Source organism: Hordeum vulgare, chromosome 2H (assembly GCF_904849725.1).
Source record: "Hordeum vulgare subsp. vulgare chromosome 2H, MorexV3_pseudomolecules_assembly, whole genome shotgun sequence".
Taxonomy (NCBI): Eukaryota; Viridiplantae; Streptophyta; class Magnoliopsida; order Poales; family Poaceae; genus Hordeum; species Hordeum vulgare.
Genome location: NC_058519.1, coordinates 511,581,995 through 511,608,637, shown reverse-complemented (window position 1 = coordinate 511,608,637; position 26,643 = coordinate 511,581,995).

Below are 26,643 nucleotides of genomic sequence, written 5' to 3'. Positions count from 1 at the left end.
GTGCAAGCTTGTTTGTGTTTGCGCAGGTACTCTGGACATGACGAGACCCTCCTTCTAGATCGATACCTTGGTTCTCAAACTGAGGGAAATACTTACTGCTTCTGTGCTGCATCACCCTTTCCTCTTCAAGGGAAAAACCAACGCAAGCCCAATCTCCGTCAACGTATCAATTTTTGGCGTTGTTGTTCGAGAAGTAGCAAAGATCATGCCGGTGCTTTGGTTATGGAGATCAAGAAACACAACCTCATGGCCATATCATGTCACTTATGAATTGCATGTGATGTTAATCCTTTTATGTGCCTTATCTTGCTTAGAATGACGGTAGCATTATAAGGTGATCCCTCACTAAAATTTCGAGATAAAATTGTGTTCTCCCCGACTGTGCACTGTTGCAACAGTTCGTCGTTTCGAGACACCACGTGATGATCGGGTGTGATAGACTCAACGTTCACATACGGCGGGTGCAAAACAGTTGCACACGCGGAACACTCGGGTTAAACTTGACGAGCCTAGCATGTGCAGACATGGCCTCGGAACACAAGAGACCGAAAGGTCGAGCATGAATCGTATAGTTGATATGATTAGGATAGAGATGTTTACCACTGAAACTATACTCAACTCACGTGATGATCGGATTTGAGTTAGTGAATTTGGATCATGCCGCACTCAAGCAACTAGAGAGATGTCTATTTGAGTGGGAGTTTATTAATAATTTTATTAGTTAAACTCTAATTATCTTGAACATAGTCTAAGTCCACTTTGCAATATATTACGTTGTAGATCAATGGCTCACGCAGTAGAAACCCTGAATTTCCTAGAGAAATCTAAGCTGAAAGATGATGGGAGCAACTTTGTAGACTGGGCTCGTAATCTTATGCTCATCCTACAAGCTGGGAAAAAGAATTATGTCATTGATGTTGCGCTAGGAGATGAACCACCCGCTACATCTGACCAAGATGTTTTGAACGCTTGGCAATCACGTAAGGAGGACTACTCGGTAGTTCAATGTGCAGTCTTGTATGGCTTGGAACCGGGACTTCAACGATGCTTTGAATGTCATGGAGCATATGAGATGTTCCACGAGTTGAAGTTTATATTTCAGAAGAACGCCCGGATTGAGCGGTATGAGACCTCCGATAAATTCTACGGTTGCAAGATGGAGGAGAATTCGTCTGTCAGTGAACATGTGCTCAAAATGTGTGGGTACTCAAACCGTCTAGCTGAGCTGGGGATTGAACTCTCGCAAGAAGCTATCACTGATAGAATTCTTCAATCACTGCCACCTAGCTACAAGAGCTTTGTGTTGAACTATAACATTCAAGGGATGAACAAGTCACCCGGCGAGTTATTCGCGATGCTGAAAGTCGCAGAGTCAGAACTCCGGAAAGAGCATCAAGTGTTGATGGTCAATAAGACCACTGGTTTCAAGAAGAACGGCAAAGTCAAGAAGGGTAACTCCAAGAAGAGTGGCAAAAATGTTTCCCCTCCGAGAAGAAACCCAAGGCTGGACCCAAGCCGGAAACTGAGTTCTATTATTGCAAGGGGACTGGTCACTGGAAGCGCAACTACCCCAAGTATTTGGCCGATAAGAAGGCGGCCAACGCCAAACAAGGTATATGTGATATACATGTTATTGATGTGTACCTAACCAGCTCTCGTAGTAGTGCATGGGTATTTGATACCGGTTCTTTTGCTGATATCTGCAACTCAAAACAGGAACTGCAGAATAAACGAAGGCTGGCGAAGGATGAAGTGACGATGCGCGTGGGAAATGGTTCCAAGGTTGATGCAGTCACCGTCGGCACAGTCTCACTTCCATTACCATCAGGATTAGTTATGAACTTAAATAATTATTATTTAGTGCCTGCGTTAAGCATGAACATTATATCTGGATCTTGTTTATTGTGAGACGGTTACTCATTTAAGTCAGAGAATAATGGTTGTTCTATTTTTATGAGTAATATCTTTTATGGTCATGCACCCAATGTGAGGGGTTTGTTCATATTGAATCTCGATTGTGATGACACACATATACATAACATTGAGACCAAAAGATGTAGAGCTAACAATGATAGCGCCACGTTTTTGTGGCACTGCCGCTTAGGTCATATTGGAGTAAAGCGCATGAAGAAACTCCATACCGATGGGCTTTCGGAGTCATTTGATTTTGAATCATTTGACACGTGCGAACCATGCCTCATGGGCAAGATGACTAAGACTCCGTTCTCCGGAACAATGGAGTGTGCAAGTGATTTGTTGGAGATCATACATACTGTTGTGTGCGGTCCAAGGAGTGTGGAGGCGCGCAGTGGATATCGTTATTTTCTCACCTTCATTGATGATTTGAGTAGCTATGGATATATCTACTTGATGAAGCACAAGTCTGAAACGTTTGAGAAGTTCAAGCAATTTCAGAGTGAAGTTGAAAATCATCGTAACAAGAAGATCAAGTTCCTACGATCTGATCAAGGGGGCGAATATCTGAGTTTCAAGTTTGGTGCTTACTTAAGACAATGTGGAATCGTTCAAAGTTGACACCGCTTGGAACACTACAGTGTAATGGTGTTGCCAAACGTCGTAATCTTACTTTGTTAGATATAGTGCGATCTATGATGTCTCTTACCGATTTGCCGTTATCGTTTTGAGGTTATGCATTAGAGACACCTGCATTCACTTTAAATAGGGCACCGTCAAAAATCCATTGAGACGACACCATATGAGCTATGGCATGGCAAGAAGCCAAAGTTGTCGTTTCTTAAAGTTTGGGGATGCGATGCTTATGTCAAAAAGCTTCAGTCTAAAAAGCTAGAACCCAAAGCGGAAAAGTGTGTATTCACAGGTTACCCAAAGGAGACAGTTGGGTACACCTTCTATCTCAGATCCGAAGGCAAAGTGTTTGTTGCTAAGAACATAGCTTTTCTTGAGAAGGAGTTTCTCTCGAAACAATTGAGTGGGAGGAAGATAGAACTTGATGAGGTTGTAGAACCTCTTCTCCCTCTAGATGGTGGCGCAGGGTAGGGGGAAACCTCTGTCGAGGCAACACCGGTTGAGGAGGAAGCTAATGATGATGATCATGAAGCTTCGGATCAAGTTGCTATCGGACCTCGCAGATCGACAAGATCACGTACTGCTCCTCAGTGGTACGGTAATCATGTCTTATCTACCATGTTGTTAGACAACAATGAACGTGCGAATTATGAAGAAGCAATGGTGGGCCCGGATTCCAACAAATGGCTGGAGGCCATGAAGTCCGAGATAGGATCTATGTATGAAAACAAAGTGTGGACTTTGGAAGTATTACGTGAAGGTCGCAAGGCTATTCAGAACAAATGGATCATTAAGAAGAAGACGGACGCGGACGGTAATGTGGCCGTTTATAAAGCTCGACTTGTGGCAAAGGGCTTTTCACAAGTTCAAGGAGTTGACTACGATGAGACATTCTCACCGGTAGCGATGCTTAAGTCCGTCCGAATCATGTTAGCAATAGCTGCATTTTTCGATTATGAAATCTGGCAGATGGATGTCAAAACGGTGTTCCTTAATGGTTTTCTTAAGGAAGAGTTGTATATGATGCAACCCAAAGGTTTTGTCGATCCAAAGAATGCTAACAAAGTATGCAAGCTCCAGCGATCCATTTATGGACTGGTGCAAGCATCTCGGAGTTGGAATAAGCGCTTTGATGAGGTGATCAAAGCATTTGGGTTTATACAAGTTGTTGGAGAATCTTGTATTTACAAGAAAGTGAGTGGCAGTTGTGTAGCATTTCTAATATTATATGTGGATGACATATTGCTGATTGGAAACAATGTGGAGTTTTTGGAGAGCGTAAAGGATTACTTGAACAAATGTTTTTCAATGAAAGACCTAGGAGAAGCTGCTTACATATTTGGCATTAAGATCTATAGGGATAGATCGAGGCAACTAATAGGACTTTCACAAAGCACATACCTTGATAAAGTTTTGAAGAAGTTCAAAATGGAGCAGTCCAAGAAGGGGTTCTTGCCAGTATTACAAGGTATAAAGTTGAGTAAGACTCAGTGTCCAGTAACTACGGAAGATAGAGAAAACATGAGTATCGTCCCCTATGCTTCAGCCATAGGGTCTATCATGCATGCAATGCTATACACGAGACCGGACGTCAGCCTGGCCATAAGTATGGCAGGTAGGTTTCAAAGTAATCCAGGAGTGGATCACTGGACGGCTGTCAAGAATATTCTGAAGTACCTGAAAAGGACTAAGGAAATGTTTCTCGTTTATGGAGGTGAGGAAGAGCTACTCATAAAGGGTTACGTCAATGCAAGCTTTGACACTGATCCGGATGACTCTAACTCTCAAACAGGATACATATTTATTCTTAATGGGGGTGCGGTAAGCTGGTGCAGTTCCAAGCAAAGCGTTGTAGCAGATTCTACATGTGAAGCGGGGTACATGGCTGCCTCGGAGGCAGCTAAGGAGGGTGTCTGGATGAAGCAGTTCATGACGAATCTTGGAGTTGTGCCGAGCGCACTAAATCCAATAACTCTGTTCTGTGACAACACTGGTGCCATTGCTTTAGAAAAGGAACCAAGGTTTCACAAGAAGACCAGACACGTCAAACGACGCTTCAACCTCATCCGCGACTACGTCGAAGGAGAGGACGTAAATATTTGCAAAGTGCACACGGATCTGAATGTTGCAGATCCGCTGACTAAACCTCTTTCACGAGTGAAGCATGATCAACACGAGAACTGTATGGGTGGTAGATTCATTACAATGTAAATCGCATAGCGATGTGAGACTAGATTATTGACTCTAGTGCAAGTGGGAGGCTGTTGGAAATATGCCCTAGAGGCAATGATAAAATAGTTATTATTATATTTCCTGTTTCAAGAAGATCGTTTATTATCCATGCTATAATTATATTGAATGAAAGCATAGATACATGTGTGGATATATAGACAAAACAATGTCCCTAGTAAGCCTCTAGTTGACTAGCTAGTTGATCAAGGATGGTTAAGGTTTTTGGACCATATGCAAGTGTTGTCACTTGATGACTGGATCACATCATTAGGAGAATGATGTGATGGACAAGACCCAAAGTATGAACGTAGCATGTGATCGTGTCATTTTGTTGCTATTGTTTCCTACGTGTCAAGTATTCATTCCAATGACCATAGAGATCATGTAACTCATTGACACCGGATGAATACCTTGTGTGTATCAAACGTCACAACGTTACTCGGTGACTATAAAGGTGCTCTACAGGTATCTCCGAAGGTGTCCGTTGAGTTAGCATGGATCAAGACTGGGATTTGTCACTCCGTGTGACGGAGAGGTATCTCGGGGCCTGATACGTCCATTTTGCATCATGCTTTTATGTTGATATTTATCGCTTTTTGGGCTGTTATTACACTTCACGGTACAATACTTATGCCTTTTCTCTCTTATTTTGCAAGGCTTACATGAAGAGGGAGAATGTCAGCAGCTGAAATTCTGGCCTGAAAAGGGAGCAAGTTTGAGATACCTATTCTACGCAACTCCAAAAGTCGTGAAAATCAACGAGGATTTATTTTGGAATTTATAAAAAAACTGGGTCGAAGAAGTACCAGAGGGGCGCCAGCAGGAGGCCACAAGCCTGCTAGGCGCGGCCTACCCCCCTCGCCGCGCCTAGGGGCTTGTGAGCTCCCTGCTGGCCCTCTGGCCCCCCTTTTTCGCTATAAGGAGGGTCTCGTTCCAAAAAAAATAAAGAGGAGGCTTTCGGGAGGAATCGCCGCCGCCACGAGGCGGAACTTGAGCAGAACCAATCTAGAGCTCCGGTAGGGCCGTCCTGCTTGGGAAACTTCCCTCCCGAAGGGGGAAATCGTCGCCATCATCATCACCAACACTCCTCTCATCGGAGGGGACTCATCACCATCAACATCTTCATAAGCACCATCTCATCTCCAAACCCTATTTCATCTCTTGTAACCAATCTCTGTCTCGCGACTCCGATTGGTACTTGTAAGGTTGCTAGTAGTGTTAATTACTCTTTGTAGTTGATGCTAGTTGGATTACTTGGTGGAAGATTATATGTTCAGACCTTTGATGCTACTCATTACCTCTCTGGTCATGAATATGATTATGCTTTGTGAGTAGTTACTTTTGTTCCTGAGGACATGGGATAAGTCATGGTATAAGTAGTGATGTGAATTTGGTATTCGTTCGATATTTTGATGTGTTGTATGTTGTTTTTCCTCTAGTGGTGTTATGTGAATGTTGACTACATAACACTTCACCATTGTTTGGTCCTAGAGGAAGGCATTGGGAAGTAGTAAGTAGATGATGGGTTGCTAGAGTGACATAAGCTTAAACCCTAGTTTATGCGTTGCTTCATGAGGGGCTGATTTGGATCCACTAGTTTAATGCTATGGTTAGACTCTGTCTTAATTCTTATTTTGTAGTTGCGTATGCTTGCGAGAGGGGTTAATCATAAGTGGGATGCTTGTCCAAGTAAGGGCATTACCCAAGCACCGGTCCACCCACATATCAAACTATCAAAGTACCAAACGCGAATCATATGAACATGATGAAAACTAGCTTGACAGAAATTCCCATGTGTCCTCAGGAGCGCTTTACCTCCTATAAGAGTTGGTCCAGGCTTGTCCCTTTCTACAAAAGGGATTGGGCCACATTGCTGCACCGTTTTTACTTTTGTTACTTGCTACTTGCTATGAATCATCTTGTCACACAACTACTTATTACCGATAATTTCAGTGCTTGCAAAGATTACCTTGGTGAAAACCACTTGTCAGATCCTTCTGCTCCTCATTGGGTTCGACACTCTTACTTATCAAAAGGACTACGATAGATCCCCTATACTTGTGGGTCATCAAGACTCTTTTCTGGCGCCGTTGTCGGGGAGTGAAGTGCCTTTGGTAAGTGGAATTTGGTAAGGAAACATTTATATAGTATGCTGAAATTTATTGTCACTTGTCACTATGGAAACTAATCCTTTGAGGAGCTTGTTCGGGGTATCTTCACCTCGAACGGAAGCACAAGGATTTGCTCCTCAACCTGTTGCACCTACTGAAAGTATTTGCTATGAATTTCCTTCGGGTATGCTTGAGAAACTGCTGGCTAATCCTTTTACAAGAGATGGAACATCACATCCCGACTTGCATCTAATTTATGTAGATGATGTTTGTGGTTTATTTAACCTTGCAGGTTTGCCTGAGGATGAGGTCAAGAAGAAGGTATTTCCCTTATCTTTGAGTGATAAAGCATTGACATGGTATAGGCTATGTGATGATACTGGATCATGGAACTACAACCGGTTGAAATTGGAATTTCATCAAAAGTTTTATCCTATGCATCTAGTACATCGTGATCGGAATTATATTTACAATTTTTGGCCTCGTGATAGAGAAAGCATCGCTCAAGCTTGGGGGAAGCTTAAATCAATGTTATATTCATGCCCCAACCATGACCTCTCGAGAGAAATTATCATTCAAAACTTCTATGCTCGGCTTTCTCATGATGATCGCACCATGCTTGACACTTCTTGTACCGGTTCTTTTATGAAGAGAGATATTGACTTCAAATGGAATTTATTGGAAATAATTAAACGCAACTCTGAAGATTGGGAGCTTGATGAAGGTAAGGAGTCAGGTATGAATTTCAAGTTTGATTGCGTTAAATCCTTTGTTGAAATAGATACTTTTTGTGATTTTAGCACGAAGTATGGACTTGACTCTGGGATAGTAGCTTCATTGTGTGAATCATTCGCTGCTCATTTCGATCTCCCCAAAGAGAAGTGGTTTGAATATCATCCTCCCTTAGAAGTCAATGTAGTTAAACCCAATCTAGTTGAAGAGAAAGTCATTGCCTATAATGATCCTATTGTTCCCAGTGCTTACATTGAGAAACCACCTTTCCCTGTTAGAATAAAGGATCATTCTAAAGCTTCAACTGTGATACGTAGGGGCTACATTAGAACATCTACACCCCGTGAGAAAATTAGAGTTGAACCTAGCATTGCTATTATCAAAGATCTTCTGTCCGACAATGTCGAGGGCCATGATATTCACTTGTGTGAAGATGCTGCTAGAATTGCTAAACCTCATGCTAGAGACAAACATAAGCATGTTGTTGGCATGCCTGTTGTTTCTGTTAAGATAGGAGATCATTGTTATCATGGTCTATGTGATATGGGTGCTAGTGTTAGTGCAATACCTCGATCCTTATATGATGAAATCAAAGACGAGATTGCACCTCTCGAGATAGAACCCATTGATGTCACTATTCAGCTTGCCAATAGAGATATTGTCTGCCCTTTGGGAATTGTTAGAGATGTTGAAGTCTTGTGTGGTAAAACGAAGTATCCTGCTGATTTCCTCGTTCTTGCTACCGCACAAGATAGCTTTTGTCCGATCATATTTGGCAGACCTTTCCTCAATACTGTCAATGCTCATATTGGCTGTGAGAAGCAAACTGTCACTGTTGGCTTTGAAGGTGTGTCACATCAGTTCAATTTCTCCAAGTTTGGTAGACAACCTCATGAAAAAGAGTTGTCTAGTAAGGATGAAATTATTGCCCTAGCCTCTATTGTTGTGCCTCCTGCTGATCCCTTAGAGCAATACTTGCTTGAGCATGAAAATGATATGCATATGGATGAAAGGGATGAGATAGATAGAGTTATCTTTGAACAATATCCTATCCTTAAGAATAATTTTCCTGTTGAACTGCTTGGAGATCCACCCCCACCAAAGGGTGATCTTGTGTTTGAGCTTAAACAGTTGCCTGATACTCTTAAGTATGCTTATCTTGATGAAAAAGAGATATATCCTGTTATTATTAGTGCTAGCCTCTGAGAGCATGAAGAAAAGAAGTTACTAAAAACTCTGAGGAAGCACCGAGCTGCTATTGGATATACTCTTGATGATCTCAAGGGCATTAGTCCCACTCTATGGCAGCACAAAATTAAAACCGATCCTGATTCCAAACCAGTTGTTGATCATCAACGGAGAATAAAAATCCTAAGATGAAAGAGGCAGTAAGAAAAGAAATACTAAAGCTCCTGGAAGCAGGTATTATTTATCATGTTGCTCATAGTGATTGGGTGAGTCCGGTGCATTGCGTCCCCAAGAAGGGATGTATTACCGTTGTCCCTAATGATAAGGATGAATTGATCCCACAAAGGATTATTACTGGCTATTGGATGGTGATCAATTTTAGGAAATTGAATAAGGCAACTAGGAAAGATCATTACCCTTTGCCTTTTATCGACAAATGCTAGAAAGACTGTCTAAACACACACACTCCTGCTTTCTAGATGGTTATTCTGGTTTCTCCCAAATACCTGTTGTACAATCTGATCAGGAGAAAACCACTTTCACCTGCCCTTTCAGTACCTTTTCTTACAGACGTATGCCTTTTGGCTTATGTAATGCACCTGCCGCCATTCAAAGATGTATGATGGCTATATTCTATGGCTTTTGTGAAAAGATTGTTGAGGTTTTCATGGATGACTTCTCCGTTTACGGGTCCTATTTTGATGATTGCCTCAGCAACCTTGATCGAGTCTTGTAGAGATGTAAAGACACCAACCTTGTCTTGAATTGGGAGAAGTGTCACTTTATGGTTAATGAAGGCATCGTCTTAGGACATAAAATTTCTTAAAGAGGTATTGAAGTCGATAAGGCTAAGGTTGATGCAATCGAGAAAATGCCATGCCCCACAGATATCAAAGGTATAAGAAGTTTCCTTGGTCATGGTAGTTTCTATAGAAGGTTCATTAAAGACTGCTCTAGGATTTCTAGGCCTCCTACCAATCTCTTGCAAAAGGATATTCCTTTTGTTTTTGACGATGATTTTGAGGAAGCCTTCGAAATACTTAAGAAGACCTTGATAACTGCACCTATTGTTCAACTACCTGATTGGAACTTACCTTTTGAAATCATGTGTGATGCTAGTGATTATGCTGTTGGCGCTGTTCTAGGACAAAGAATTGATAAGAAGTTGAACGTTATTCACTATGATAGTAAAACTCTAGGCAGTTCCCAAATAAACTATGCTACTACTGAAAATGAATTTTTAGCAGTCGTGTTTGCATGTGAATAGTTCAGATCTTACATTGTTGATTCCGAAGTCACTATTCACACTGATCACACTGCTATTAAATACCTCATGGAGAAGAAAGACGCTAAACCTAGACTTATCAGATGGGTTCTCTTGCTACAAGAATTTGATTTGCATGTTGTCGACAGGAAGGGTGCTGAGAACCCCATAGCAGATAACATGTCCAGATTGGAGAATGTTCTTGATGACCCACAACCTATTGATGATAGCTTTCCTGATGAGCAATTGAATGTCATCAATACTTCACGTGGTATACCATGGTATGTGCTGCGGCAACAAAAGTCCTTCCTTGGCGCTAGGAATTCTTCTTGTTACTTCTCTGGTTTGCGTCAGTTTTTCCCTTGAAGAGGAAAGGGTGATGCAGCACAGGAGCAGTAAGTATTTCCCTCAGTTTGAGAACCAAGGTATCGATCTAGAAGGAGGGCCTCGTCAAGTCCAGAGTACCTGCCAAACACAAACAAGCTTGCACCCAACGCTTCAAAGGGGTTGTCAATCCCTTCAAGATTGTTTGCAAAGTGAGATCTGAACGCGGAAAGTGCAACGAAGTAAAAAGTGTAAGGCTGAAAATATGGTGTGGAGTAGACCCTGGGGGCCATAATGTTCACTAGAGGCTTCTCTCATAATAGCAAATATCACGGTGGGTGAACAAATTACTGTAGAGCAATTGATGAACCGCGCAAAGTCATGACGATATCTAATGCAATGATCATACATATAGGCATCATGTCCGAGACAAGTAGTGTCGGTGAATACTCACAACATATGACATAGGTAGGCTAAAGTAGGTGAGAACCAGAGGGACAAAGGTGGATGCTGGGAACGAGGTTGGTACACGCATGGGACGCACGATGTACCCAGGTTCAGGGCTCTCCGTCGAGATAATACCCCTAATCCTGCCGGAGTGTTTGATGTGTATGAACAGAATACAAGGTTGCTCCTCGAGCTGTGTTGGGAGGAGGAAGAGGGGAGCAGCCGGCTCGTCTCCGCCTCTCTCTTTGTGGTTGGTGAGTGTGTAATGTTGTATGACTGTCGAATGAAAGGCCCCCCTGCATGGAGGGCGGCCGGGGGGTTTTATAGACGAACCTGCCGGCCTACAATGTGGATAAAGGGTACAAGTGTGGGACCCGGCTGGCAGCCTCGCCGGCTGGCCAGGGGCCCACTAGAGTCTTGTCTTGTCGATTGAGGGGCCCGCCAGCTGCATGGTCTCGATTGGCAGTGGGACCCGCCGGCTGGCCAATGAAGCTCTCGCGTAAGGTTGATGCCGAGCACGCGCCGTACGCCAAGCGTCGCCCTGCGAGATTCGTCATGGGCAGGAAGTATGGCCGCCTCCATTGTTCCCCACGCCGAGTGCAGTAATGGAGTGGGAGTGTGACGGCCCGACACTATGCTAGGTGATGGATCAGAGCCGGGGTAGGTCAACGCCGTGGCCACCGACGCTCGTACGTGTCGGGCGCCCCGATCTAGTACCTTTGGTGACGCGTAGCTACCTTTAATCGTAAGGTCTTATCCTGACCTACGATCTGATGTGACTTGTGATCTTCGGCCGGCTAGCCTGCCTGGCTAGCCGGCTTATGTGTGACCGCCTCATTCCTAGTCGGGCTGGCGGGACCAGGCCGGCTCAGAAGAGGAGGCCGCCTCGACTCTAGCCGGCCGGGGTTGCCTGGCCGGCCAGAGGGATGGCCGCCTCGTCCTCTAGCCGGTAGGCGCTGCCTAGCCGGCCAGAAGACTTGGGCCTTGGTAATCTGTATACGTTCAAGTCCATTGGGCCGGAAATGAAGGAACAGGCTTGATGAGCCTACCCCGGGGTTATCCCCCGACAGTAGTCCCCAAAGCTGGCGGGGCCTGCCGCCTGCGGGCAGGCGGCCTCACCGGCTTGTCGATTTGTCTTGATATTTTGGCCGCCATTCGCGACGAAGGACGCCGGCTTCGAAACCGGTTGGCTTCGAAGCGACGCCTCGGTCTCATTGCAAGTCACTCGGAGAGCGCCACGTGCCAGGCCCTGCCTGGCGTAATGATGGTGATTACTGATGACGGGACTGGGCCTGGGCCGTGGGTCCCGCCACGACGCCCCCTCGGCCTCCGCGCGGCAGATCCTCTGCGGATTTACTCCGCGACGGTTGGGCTTAGGGAAGCGCTACCGCCCATAATACACGGGGTTAATGGGGTCCGTTCGCACCGGATCCCCTCCCCACGACGCTTCATGGGGGTTTAAATGGGATGCGGGGGTTCCGAGGAGGCCATTCGGCCCCCTTCTTGCCCCGCATCCGTGCTCTCTTCCTCCCTGCGCTCAGAGAGAAAGAGCTCGCACCCTTCGTCTTCTTCGTCTTCGTTGCCGCGAAATCGCCGACCCTTTCGGGTTCTCGTCACCCGCAGCCATGGCCGGTGTTTCTACCTCGAAGAAGCCCCCGGTGCAGAAGGCGTCCTCGCAGGGAGCCTGGTTGGGCAGCGATGTCGACGAGGGGCACATCGAGGCGTTTCGTCACCACCGACTGCTGCCCCCGGCCTCCCAAGCACTGGTGTGACTCCCTGGCACCGAGACCGCTCCCAGACCCGCCGTGGGAGAGGTCCTGGTCTTCGTCGAGCATTTCTACCGGGGCTTCGGGCTTCCGGTTAGCTCTTTCTTCGCCGAATGGCTCCACTTCTTTGGCCTACAGCCGCATCACCTGGCGCCGAACGCCATTCTGCAGCTGGTGGCCTTCATGGTCCTGTGCGAGGGCTTCAGGGGGATCGAGCCCCGCGTCGATCTGTGGCGCAGCCTGTTCTTTTTCAAACAGCAATCCATCATCATGGAGAAATCCGAGGTGGAGAAGCTCACGGGGCCGCGCCCGATGACGCCGTGCGGGGCGGCGTTGGTGCATCATCGCTCGAAGTCTGGCTCCCCCCAGATACCTCTGCAAGAATCCATCAAGCATTGCCAAAAGGGTTTCTTCTATGTGAAGAATGTTGACCCTGCCCTGGATGCCCTCAACCTGCCCCCATTCGACATCGCTCCGCCGATGAGGCGGAACTGGGATGCGAAGACCCCCAAGCCGATTCCCGAGGTGGCGCCGATCTGCGCCCACCTCGATATTTTGGAGAAGGGCGGCCTCCTTGTCCGCGACCTGCTCACCACCATGGTGGCTCGCCGGATCCTTCCCTTGCAGAGGCGGCCGCATCTGGTCTGCCAGATGAGCGGTCGGTTTGATCTGTGTCGGCTATCCACCAAGAGGTTCACCCCCGACACAGTAGCGCGAAGGGTGAATCTGATCTCCACTGCTCGCATGGACGAGAGCGGGGAATGGACATGGGGGATGTCCCCCTTCAACAGGACCCGTCCGCCTCCGATGGCAAGCGGCCTCTTTACTCTTTGTCGTTTGCTTTGTAGCCGGTCGTGTTGCTGAGCCGACAATCAAATCTGTTTCCGCAGCTGTACGAGAAGTTGCAGGGGTCCCTCCCTCCACCTGCTCCCGACGTGGATGTGTCCGACGCCTCAGAGATTAAGGACGAGGGCATGATTGAGTCCCGCTCGGACTCCTCCGCCGGCTGGAAGAATCCCCTGGAGTCGGAAGGGACAGAGCCATCTGGTGAGTACGCACGACCCGCCGTTGTAGACTGGACGGATGACGACGAGATAGCCTCATTCTATTCTGGTGCAGCCTTCGAGGAGGACTCTGATGGGGTGGAAGAGGTCACCAGCCCGCCACTGACGCGCGGCAGGCGCCAAAGGGGCGGAGCGACCGCTGTTGACGAGGCAGCCGGGAAGAACGGCAAGGGTGCCACAGCTTCCCGGCTGGCTTCTAAGCGGCCGGCGCCGGGTCCTCCAGCCGGACAGCGAGCAGGCGGCGTTAAGAGACGCCGTGGTGCTGGCCGAAGGCAGGTCCCTATGGTAGCGGGGTAAGATTTCCTCCTCTTTTCTTCGTTTATCTTGCGAGGAGTTTTGTTCCTCAGGAGCCTTGCTTGATAGGGAGGCTGAGGATGAGGAAGAGGACACCGCCTCCGCAGCCGAGCGGGCTGGCTGGGTAGCAGCCGATGCTGCCCAGAGGGAGCTTGAGATGGAGTCCAAGCGTCGGTGGGACGTGGCCGTGGGGAAAGCAGCCGTGGGCCAGTCTCGCCCCAGCCGGGTCGGGAGGCCGATGCAGAAGCGTGCGAAGGCTAGACATGACCCCTCCGCACATGCTCGTGCAGAGGAGCCATCTAACGAGGCCGCTTCGAGGCCGGCCCCAAGGGCTGAGGGGGCCCAGCCTTCAGGGCCGGATGCCTCGGCGCAGGTGGACCTGGAAACGTTCCCTGACTCCCCCAGCGCCGAGGCGGCACCCGACGCGTCGGAGCTGGACCTAGCTGCACCGAACACGGCACCTGAAGCACCAGGGGCGGCCATGGATGCGCCAAACGCGGCCCATCCGCCTTCCGTAGAGGAGATAGCGCCAGCCGAGACGGCGCCAGAGCCGGCCATCGAGCCGGCACCAGGAGACGGTGCCATCGTCGTTCCCCAGCACGGCCATGTTGCGCCCGGAGCTAGGGGCCGGGCTGGGAGCCGGCCAATAAATACATGGCGGGCGGCCAACCTGGCCCGCCTGCGACTACCCGCCGGCACCGCGCTTTCCGGCGTCCCGGAGCTGGTGTCGATGTTTACCAGCAGTCGGTCCAAGGTGGAGCAGTCGGCCCGCGTGGTGTGCGGCGACATGGAGCGCCCGGAGGCCCGCACCCAGGTAGGTGTTTCCTATTTGGCTTTTTTGATCTCTTTTCTTCCTTTTGCGTTAGTGGGGGCGCGACACCGCACCCATTGGGTGTAGCCCCCGAGAATCGGGCCGGTCGATCGTCGACCGGTCCGAATCTCTTGGAGGTTCTTTTTCTTGTGATGTCTCTTCAGTGGGGGAGCGCCAGCGCACCCACTGGGTGTATCCCCCGAGAATTGGGCTGGTTAAGTCTTAACCAGGCCAAATCTTAATCATGTTCCTTTTTTGCTTTCTTGGCAGGAGCTTTATGACGCTCAGGCAAGGCTTACAATGAGCTACGGACCCAGCACCTGGGAGCTGATGGCCGGATTACCGAGCTCGAAGTCCGGCTGGGCGAAGCCGCCACGGAGCGGGATGCCCTGCGTAGTGCCGGCACCCGCCTCCAGGAGCACCTGTCCCTTCTTCAGACGGAGAAGAAGGAGCTCGAGGCGGCCAGCCGGGTCGAGCTGGAGCGACTGCGCGATACGTTGAAGGAGACGGAGGCCTCCTACTCTGCCGACGTGGATCGCCTCGTGTCGCTTCATCTCAAGGAGATGAAACTCAAGGATGTCGCCTTGAGGGAGAAGGAGGAGGCCCTTGTCCAGAAGCAATCGCAGCTGGCCAAGGCCTTGGAGTCTGCGGTGACTCTCCAGGAGGAGGTCGCCCGCCTTACTCATGCGAGTAAGGTGCGGGAGCTCGAGGTCCTCGAGAGCTCCCATGAGACCGATGGCGCCTTCCATCGTGAGTCTCTCTTCCTTGTCTTGTTTTTGGTATTTTTGGCCATCTCCTCCTTTTACTGTGCTCTTACGTCCTGGCTGTTGCCATTTTAGGTCTCTTTCCTGAGACCCAGATCGTGGCCGACACTGCCATCGAGGTGAGCCGCGAGGAGCGCCGCGCGGCCGGGCAGGAGGTAGATACTACCTCCGGCTGGAGTGTGTAGGAGATCGGGGTGGGCCTTCGGGCCCGCCTGTGTGCCCTGGGTGAGTCTATTGCTCAGCTCCAGATCGGAAGCTCGTGGATGGTGGCAGACTTGTGGCTGGAGGGCGTGGAGCCGACGTCGATGAGCCGGCTCGCCCGCTGGCTTGCAGCCGGTGGAGAACGCCTGGATGCTTGGCGCGCCTCTGCCACGCGGGCTGGGGCCTATATGGCCCTCCGCTTGGCCAAGTCCTAGTATCGGAACCTGGACTTGGGTAAGCTCGTCGCCCAGCGCGATGGCTCGGAGGCAGAGCTACAAGGCATGGAGGAGGCGCTTCGTGTGAGGGCCAGCGACATCACCGAGTACGCAGCCTGGGACGACTTCGTTTTGGAGCGGGGAGAAGATGGCGGTGTGATCGCTAAAGATCTGTGATATGCAATCTCTGGCGTTAGCTAGACAAATGCTTATGACAACAAACCTTCTCCTGCAACGGCACCAGAAGAATGCTGATAGCACTCCCCAGTAATGAAACTAGAAGAATGTTGTTGACGGCCCACCAGCGCATGGGTTCGCAGCAGTTTTTGAGGGTAGAGTATTCGACCCAATTTGTTAGTTTGCACGTCGGGAGGTGAGAGTATACTCTCAAGTATTAGCAGCTGAATTTGTCGGATTCAACCACACCTGAAAGATTAGTATCTACAAGCACAGTAGTAACAGCAAAGTAATATGATAACGACGGTGTCAGAAACGATCTGTTGACGCGAGACTATTCCTAACGATTGTATCAATGGCGCCTCCGTTGCCGCGTTGAAGGAAATTGTCAGTTCCCGTCAACAGTCAGTGAATCAATAGTGTAGCAGGTAGCAGCAGTGTAACGAGCAATAGCAGTGGCAAGGAACAACAGTAGTGACAGCAGTAGCAAGTAGCAACAGTAGCAAGCGACAATAGTACCAATAGTAGCAGCAGCACCACATCAACACAAGTAACAGCAGTAGCAACAGTAGTAGCAGCAGCAGAGCAAGACAAGTAATAGCAGTAGCAATAGTAGTAGCAGCAGCAGAGCAAGACAAGGAACAATAGTAGCAACAGTAGTAGCAGCAGCAGAGCAAGACAAGTAACAACAGTAGGACAAACTCGTAGGCAATGGGTCGGTGATTTGTTTGGATGATATTCATCATGCAACAGCTATAACACGGAGAGATATGTGGCTAGCTCCCGTTCGTCAATGTGATGTAGGCATGCATTCCGTGTGTCGTCATACGTGCTTAGGGAAAAGAACTTGCATGACATCTATTGTCCATCCCCCCCACCCGTGGCAGCGGGGTCCAAAAGGAAACTACGGGATATTAAGGTTCTCCTTTTAATAAAGAACCGGACCAACGCATTAGCACTTGGTGAACACATGAACTCCTCAAACTATGGTCATCACCGGGAGTGGTTCCGGTTATTGTCACTCCGGGGTTGCCGGATCATAACACATAGTAGGTAACTACAACTTGCAAGATCGGATCTAAAACACACATATATTGGTGGCAACATAATAATTTCAGATCTGAAATCATGGCACTCGGGCCCTAGTGACAAGCATTAAGCATGGCAAAGTAGTAGCAACATCAATCTCAGAACATAGTGCATACTAGGGATCAATCCCCATCAAAACTAACTCGATTACATGATAGATCTCATCCTACTCATCACCGCCCAGCGAGCCTACGAATAGATTACTCACGAACGACGAAGAGCTTCATGGAACTGGAGAGGTAAGAAGGTTGATGATGACGATGGCGACGATTTCCCCTCTCCGGAGCCCAAGACGGACTCCAGATCTGCCCTCCAGATGAAGAACAGGTGGTGGCGGCGCCTCCGTATCGAAAACGCGACGAAAACTTCCCTTTTTATTTTTTCTGGGATGAAAGGCAACTTATAGAGCTGGAGTTGGGGGGCGGCAGGTGCATGTGGGCCCCACAAGCCTGCCCACCGCCACCAGGGGGTGGTGGCGGAGCAGGGGCTTGTGGCGCACTGGCCCACCCCCTGAGGTGGAACTTCGCGCAGATATTTTTGATATTTTCCAAAACTGCTCCCCGTAAATTTTCAGGACGTTTGGAGAACTTCGATTTCTGCACAAAAATAACACCAAGGCAATTCTGCTAAAAACAGCGTCAGTCCAGGTTAGTTCCATTCAAATCATGCAAATTAGAGTCCAAAACAAGGGCAAAAGAGTTTGGAAAAGTAGATACGATGGAGACGTATCAACTCCCCCAAGCTTGAAACCTTGCTTGTCCTCAAGCAACTCAGTTGACAAACTTAGAGAGAAAGAAAAACTTTGACAAACTCTGTTTGTTCTTGTTGTTGCAACTATGTCTAACTCATAACCAGAATTTCAGCAAGATTACAAGTTAACCACATAAGCAAATGACACAAAGGTCTCACGGTAAACTAATATCAATGGCATAATCAGCTAACGAGCAAATAATAATGAGTTTCAAATACCAACACTTCAATCAAAACAAGCATGAAGAAATATGAATAGGTGGTCTCTCGCTAGCTCTTTTTGAGACCGCAAAACATAAATGCAGAGCACTTTCAAAGATCAAGGGCTGACTAAACATTGTAATTCATAGCAACGAAGATCCATTCATAGTCATACTCAATATCAATCAAAAGCAAAGCATAAAAATGACAGAGGTGCTCTCTAATTGGTGCTTATAAAAGAGGAGGATGACTCGACAGGAAAATAAATAGATAGACCCTTCGCAGAGGGAAGCATTGATTTGCAGAGGTGCCAGAGCTCAAGCTTTGAAAACAGAGATAATAATTTCGGGTGGCATGCTTTCATTGTCAATGCAATGACCAAGAGTTCTCAATATCTTCCATGATACTCATGCTATAGGCGGTTCCCAAACTGAAAAGTAAAGTTCTAACTCCCCCACCACCAATCAATCACACTCCACGGCTAGCCGAATCCTCGGGTATCGTCCATACTAACATCAATCCGGGGGGAGTCTTGTTTTACAGTTATGTTTTTGAATTAAGCGTGGAACTGGGCATCCCAAATACCAGCCCCTTTCTCGTGAATGACTGTGAATAAACACATGTCGAGGATAACACTCCTAGCATGGAAGATACCAATAGCCCTCTGTCACCACATGAACGGTTCGGGCATGCAAAACAGATTATTTCTTGAAGGTTTAGAGAATGGCACATGCAAATTTACTTGGAACGGCAGGTAGGTACGACAAATAGGTAGGTATGGTGGACTCTCATGGAAAAACTTTTGGGTTTATGGAAGTGGATGCACAAACAGTATTCCCGCTTAGTACAAGTGAAGGCTAGCAAAAGACTGGGAAGCGACCAACTAGAGAGCGACAACAGTCATCAAGATGCAATGAGTTTGACTAACATTGAATGCAAGCATGAACAGGATATAAATCACCATGAATACGAACATCATAGAGGCTATGTTAATTTTGTTTCAACTACATGCATGAACATGCGCCAAGTCAAGCCACTTGAAACATTCAAAGGAGAATACCATCCTATCATACTACATCATAGTCATCTCAAAATCTATGTTGGCAATCAAGACAAACCATTATAAGCTCTCAGCTAAATAAGCATGGCATCAAAAACTATGATCTCTAAGTTGTCATTGCAGACATGGTTCTCTCACAACAAAGCTAGATCTGGGTCGACAAGCTAGTCATATTTACAAAAACAAAATAGATAGAGTTCATACCAGCTTTTCAGTCTCAGTCACTTCATCATATATCATCATTGTTGCCTTTCACTTGCATGATCGAACGATGTGAACAATAATAAGCGTGCTCGTGCATTGGACTAAGCTGAATCTGCAGGCAAACGCAAAGGAGAAGACAAAATAATATGGCTCTTCGAAAGCTAAACAGGTAAGCATGTAAGAACCACTAAACATTGTAACCAATATCTTCTACCTTGACACAAAGAAAAAAAAACTATTTACACGGGAAAGCTCCCAACAAGCAAAAGAAGAAAGAAAAATCTTTTTGGGTTTTCTCAAAAGGACACAAAACAAGAAAACAAGAAAACGAAAAGAAACTAGCATGGATAATACAATGGAAAAGTGTAAACACTGGCTAACAGTGAAAGCATAAGCATGAATGTAAAGTCGGTGAGAACACGTACTCCCCCAAGCTTAGGCTTTTGGCCTAGCTTGGTCTACTCCCATGGATGATCCTGGCAAAACCCAAAGTCATAATGGGTGTTATACGTGAGTGCTGCAGCCACTGCCTCAATAGCTGCCTCACGAAGTCAAGCAGCAGTCGCCTCCCTCTCGTACTCCTCTGCTTCTCCTATGGTTATGTAGTATCTTCGTTTTACCTGAAAGTCAAAGAAAGCAGGAGCGGGAAGGGTAATATGGAAAACACGTTGCCGGTTAAATATCAAGCGGTATAGGAGGGATCCATGATCTCTCTCAAGGAACTGGTAGCGTGTTAGCGCGACACGATCAAGGTAGGCTGTACGGAGAGGAGGGTCTTCTGGACGGATGGATACCCCAAGAAAATTTGCTAAGCGAGTAGCATAAACTCCACCAAATAAATCCCCCTCACTGGCATTTTTATTCAGCCTCCTTGCTATAGTAGCTCCCATATTGAAGCTCCTGTCACCTGTTACTGCGCTCTTATGGATACTAAGGTCGGAAGCGCATAGGTGACAATGTGCACCCTTGCCGTTAATGCACCTACCTATGAAGAGGGCAAGGTAGTGCAAGGCAGGAAAATGGATGCTTCCTATGGTGGCTTGCATGATATCTCTGGTTTCTCCAACAGTTATATTGTAGACAAAGTCTCTGACCGAAGACTTAGGAGGATCATTAACACTACCCCCATCGGGTATCTTGCATATCCTATTGAAATCCTCCAGATCCATGGTATAGGATTTATCGTACAGATCAAACAGTATGGATGATTCACGGCCAACTAAAAATTTAAATCTACACACGAAAGAGGCACTGAGCATAGCATACTGTTTACATTTATCTGAGAGGAATTCTTCTAACCCGGCATTGCGGACAAGTGCATCAAACTCATCCTTCAAGCCTGCTTCGATCATGAACTCATCGGAAGGCCATTCACATGGTTGCACCGGTGCGTCCCTTAGTTGAAAAGGTTCGGGCTCCCGAAAGGAGAGACGAGGACCCTTCTTACTTGAGGAACCACCATGATACTTCCTCCTGAACATAATTTCCTTTTGCTGAAATTTTTGAAGTTCTAGAGAAAAGTGAATAAAGACCAACCATACCTTGTAGCAACTACTCCTACTAGTGCCTAGAGACCGTATCACGCGCTAAAACTACTTGGGACCGGCTAAAATCAACATTTCTAGCTCAAGAACAGGGTCACCAAGGTAGCATGAATTGGCGAAGGATAAAGCACTAGAGCAAAAAATAATTGGACCAATGGAGGAGTCACTTACCAAGGAGTAATTTCCCCAAAACGGTTCGGAGAATGGTGCTTTGAGCAAGGAGATCGAAAATCACAGCCAAATGAGCAAGAACACGGGTTTGAGCTGCGAAACAATTTTTTCTGGAGGTGGAAGAAGAGGCTGGGAGCTGGAATGAGTGGAGGGGCTGCCTGTGGGCCCCACAAGCTTGCACCCCGCCACCAGGGGGGTAGGTGGCGGTGGGGGGCCTTGTGGCCCACTGGTCAGGCCCCCAAGCCAGCTCTCAGGCCCAGAAATTTTCAAAAATTTCACAAAAATCATACTAGATTTTTAGGACCGTCGGAGAACTTTTATTTTCGAGGTATTCTTCTCCGGGACGCTAAAACAGAAAACAGGAAATGCTAAACTAATTCTATCATTTTTCTTCTAAGCAACAGAAAATGAAAGCTCAAAACAAAGGTATGTGACTCTTTGATTCATCCATTTCATGGTCATCAAAAGAAATCCGTCAATGGGATTGATCAAGTCCTTATGACAAAACCTTCTTGAATCGCAAGAGAGAACGGAGAATTTCGAATAGCCACTAAGTCACATCAAGGGGGATACATATCTCCCCAACAAGCAAATCATACTTCATCCTGACACGAGGAATAGGGCATTCAAAGCTCCCAATGAGAATCGATGAAGTCTTTTCGATAGCATTGATGCAATGTACTGGATATCGTTTCTTTGGAAAGTGCACTTTGTGCTCATTACCGTTGACATGGAAAGTGACATTGCCTTTGTTGCAATCTATAACAACCCCAGCAGTTTTTAAAAAGGGTATTCCGAGGATGATAGCCATGGCATCGTCCTCGGGAATATCCAAGATAACAAAGTCTGTTAAGATAGTGGTATTAGCAACCACAACAGGCACATCCTCGCAAATGCCGATAGGGAAACAGTTGATTTGTCGGCCATTTGCAGAGAAATTTCAGTGGGTGTCAACTTATCCAACTCAAGTCTACGATAAAGAGAGAGCGGCATAACACTCACACCGGCTCCAAGGTCACATAAGGCAGTTCTTACGTAGTTTCCTTTAATAGAGCAAGGTATAGTGGGCACTCCGGGATCACCAAGTTTCTTAGGAGTTCCACCTTTGAAAGTATAATTGGCAAGCATGGTGGAGATCTCAAGATCTGGTATCTTCCGTTTATTAGTCACGATATCTTTAATGTATTTCGCATACGAAGACATCTTGAGCATATCAGTTAACTGCATCTGCAGAAAGACGGGTCTTATCATCTCAACGAAGCGCTCAAAATCCTCATCATCTTTTTTCTTGGATGGCTTAGGAGGAAAGGGCATAGGTCTCTGAACCCATGGCTCTCTTTCTTTACCATGCTTCCTAGCAGTGAAGTCATTCTTGTCGTATCTCTTAGGTTGTGGATTATCAGGATTAACTGTAGGTTCAATCTCCACATCCTCATCATGGATAGGTTGAGCATTATTATGAACATCACTGTCCATATTGTCACCAGGTTCATGTTCATCGCCAGATTGTGTTTCTGCATCTGACGTAGAAATATCATTAGGTTCTTCAGGTGTGATAGTATTTGGTGAACTGGCGTGTAGGTTTCTATCATCCTTCTTCTTCTCCTTAGGATGACTAGGTGTATCAGCATTGATTCCTTGAGAATCTTGATCAATTCTCTTAGGATGACCTTTAGGATACAAAGGTTCCTGAGTCATTTTGCCTCCTCTAGTAATGACTCTGACAGAGTTGTCAATTAATTCATTGAGCAGGTCATTCTGAGCTTTAAGTACTTGTTCTACCTGAGTAGTATCATTGAGGCATGTTTACTCAGAAGCTTCAGATCATTGACATTTCTGTCTACACAAGCACTTAGATGGCAAAGCATACGAGTACTTTGTTCCAACTGTCTACTAACATAATCATTGAAACTCTGTTGTTTGGCAACAAAGTTGTCAAATTCATCAAAGCATAGGCTAGCAGGTTTATCAAAAGGAATATCACTCTCATCAAACCTACGCAGATAATTCACTTCCACTACCTGTATCGGGTTATTGAGACCGTGGATCTCTTCGATAGGTGGTAGATTTTTGACATCTTCAGATCTAATGCCTTTCTCTTGCATAGATTTCTTGGCTTCTTGCATATCTTCGGGACTGAGGAATAGAATACCTCTTTTCTTGGGAGTTGGCTTAGGAGGTGGTTCGGGAATAGTCCAAGCATTATCGTTTATCAAGAGGTTATTCAGTAGGGTATCAGCTTGTTCTACAGTTCGTTCCCTAAAAACACAACCGACACAACTATCTAGGTGGTCTCTAGAGGCATCGGTAAGTCCGTTATAGAGGATATCAAGTATCTCGTTCTTCTTAAGAGGGTGGTCAGGCAAAGCATTCTGTAGCTGGACGAGCCTCCCCAAGCTTGTGGAAGACTCTCTTCTTGGAGTTGAGCAAAGTTGTATATTTCCTGCAAGGCAGCTTGCTTCTTATGGGCAGGGAAATATTTCTCACAGAAGTAATAGACCATCTCCTGGTGACTACGCACACATCCAGGAGCAAGAGAGGTGAACCAGGCTTTAGCGTCATCCTTTAGAGAGAAAGGAAACAGCTTAAGGATATAGTAGTGGCGGATCTTCTCCTCATTAGTGAAGAGGTTGGCTATTTCGGATAATTTGGCAAGATGGGCTATGACCGTCTCAGACTCATAACCGTGAAAAGGATTAGATTCGACTAGAGAGATTATCTTAGGGTCGACAGAGAATTCATAATCCTTATCAGTGACAAAGATAGGTGAAGTGGCAAACTTCGGGTCATTTTTCATCCTAGCTTCCCGAGATTTTTTCCTTCCACTTGAGAAGTAATTTCTCAGCGTCATAAGCATCCTTATACGCAAGAAAATCCTCAGCTATCTCTCCCTCCATAATGTAACCCTCGGGTATATCAAGCAATTCATATCTAGGAGAGCTAGATCCAGCAGGAGCAAAAGCAGGTTCTATCTCAATAGTATCGGTAGTTTCAGAAGCATCACGAGCATTGGCAGTAACTCTAGCAATATGAGCATCAAGGAACACCCCTAGTGGAATATCAGGCAAAGGAGTATCTCTAGCAGTATCAAGCATAACATCATGAGGCAAAATAGCATCTCTAGCAGTATCAGGCAAAGCAGTATAAAGCATAGCATCTCTAGCAGTATCAAGCATAACATCATCAGGCATAGTATCATCAAGCATAGCATCAGGCATAGTATCAAGCATAGCATCTCTAGCAGTAGTATCACAAGCATCATCAAGCACAGACGACAAATCAAGATTTCTAGCAGGAGGTGAAGTCGCAAACTTACTCACAACTGAAGGTGAATCAAGTGCAGAGCTAGATGGCAATTCCTTACCTCCCCTCGTAGTTGAGGGCAAGACTTTGGTCTTCGGATCCTTCAGATTCTTCATAATGTCAGCAGATATAAATCCCAAGTGACTCAGAGAACATAGCAATACCTCCCCGGCAACGACGCCAGAAAAATGCTGATATGCAATCTCTGGCGTTAGCTAGACGAATGCTTATGACAACAAACCTTCTCCTACAACGGCACCAGAAGAATGCTGATAGCACTCCCCAGTAATGAAACTAGAAGAATGTTATTGACGGCCCACCAGCGCGTGGGTTCACAACAGTTTTCGAGGGTAGAGTATTTGACCCAATTTGTTGGTTTGCACGTCGGGAGGTGAGAGTATACTCTCAAGTATTAGCAGCTGAATTTGTCGGATTCAACCACACCTGAAAGATTAGTATCTACAAGCACAGTAGTAGCAGCAAAGTAATATGATAACAACGGTGTCAGAAACGATCTGTTGACTGCAGACTATTCCTAACGATTGTATCAATGGCGCCTCCGTTGCCGCATTGACGGAAATTGTCAGCTCCCGTCAACGGCCGGTGAATCAACAGTGTAGCAGGTAGCAGCAGTGTAACAAGCAATAGCTGTGGCAAGGAACAGCAATAGTGACAGCAGTAGCAAATAGCAACAGTAGCAAGCAGCAGTAGTAGCAACAGTAGCAGAGCAAGACAAGTAACAGCAGTAGCAACAGTAGTAGCAGCAGCAGAGCAAGACAAGTAACAGCAGTAGCAACAGTAGTAGCAGCAGCAGCAACAGTAGTAGCAGCAACAGAGCAAGAAAAGTAACAAGAGTAGGACAAACTCGTAGGCAATGGGTCGGTGATTTGTTTGGATGATATTCATCATGCAATAGCTATAACACGGAGAGATATGTGGCTAGCTCCCGTTCGTCAATGTGATGTAGACATGCATTCCGTGTGTCGTCATACGTGCTTAGGGAAAAGAACTTGCATGACATCTATTGTCCATCCCTCCCGTGGCAGCGGGGTCCAAAAGGAAACTACGGGATATTGAGGTTCTCCTTTTAATAAAGAACCGGACCAATGCATTAGCACTTGGTGAACACATGAACTCCTCAAACTATGGTCATCACCGGCAGTGGTTCCGGTTATTGTCACTCCGGGGTTGCCAGATCATAACACATAGTAGGTAACTACAACTTGCAAGATCGGATATAAAACACACATATATTGGTGGCAACATAATAATTTCATATCTGAAATCATGGCACTCGGGCCCTAGTGACAAGCATTAAGCATGGCAAAGTAGTAGCAACATCAATCTCAGAACATAGTGGATACTAGGGATCGATCCCCATCAAAACTAACTCGATTACATGATAGATCTCATCCTACTCATCACCGCCCAGCGAGCCTACGAATAGATTACTCACGAACGACGAAGAGCTTCATGGAATTGGAGAGGGAAGAAGGTTGATGATGACGATGGCGACGATTTCCACTCTTCGGAGCCCAAGACGGACTCCAAATCTGCCCTCCACATGAAGAACAGGTGGTGGTGGCGCCTCCGTATCGAAAACGCAACGAAAACTTCCCTTTTTATTTTTTCTGGGACGAAAGGCAACTTATAGAGCTGGAGTTGGGGGCGACAGGTGCCTGTGGGCCCCACAAGCTTGCCCACTGCCACCAGGGGGTGGTGGCGGAGCAGGGGCTTGTGGCCCACTGGCCCACCCCCTGAGGTGGAACTTGGCGCAGATATTTTTGATATTTTCCAAAACTGCTCCCCGTAAATTTTCAGGACGTTTGGAGAACTTTGATTTCTGCACAAAAATAACACCAAGGCAATTCTGCTGAAAACAGCGTCAGTCTAGGTTAGTTCCATTCAAATCATGCAAATTAGAGTCCAAAACAAGGGCAAAAGAGTTTGGAAAAGTAGATACGATGGAGATGTATCAATCTGCACGGCCTTCAGCCCTATGACCCTCACGGCAGCACCGACGAGGCGGCCCGAGCTAGGGAGTCGGCTGCCGCCTCTAGCAGTGCGGCGTACGCTGACTCCGGTGCGGACGGAGCCGGGAGCCCTCGCGGGGGAGGCGGCGCAACCGCCTCGAGAGCAGCCGGGGATGGTGATGCTACCACATCAGGAGCATCGGCCGGGGCG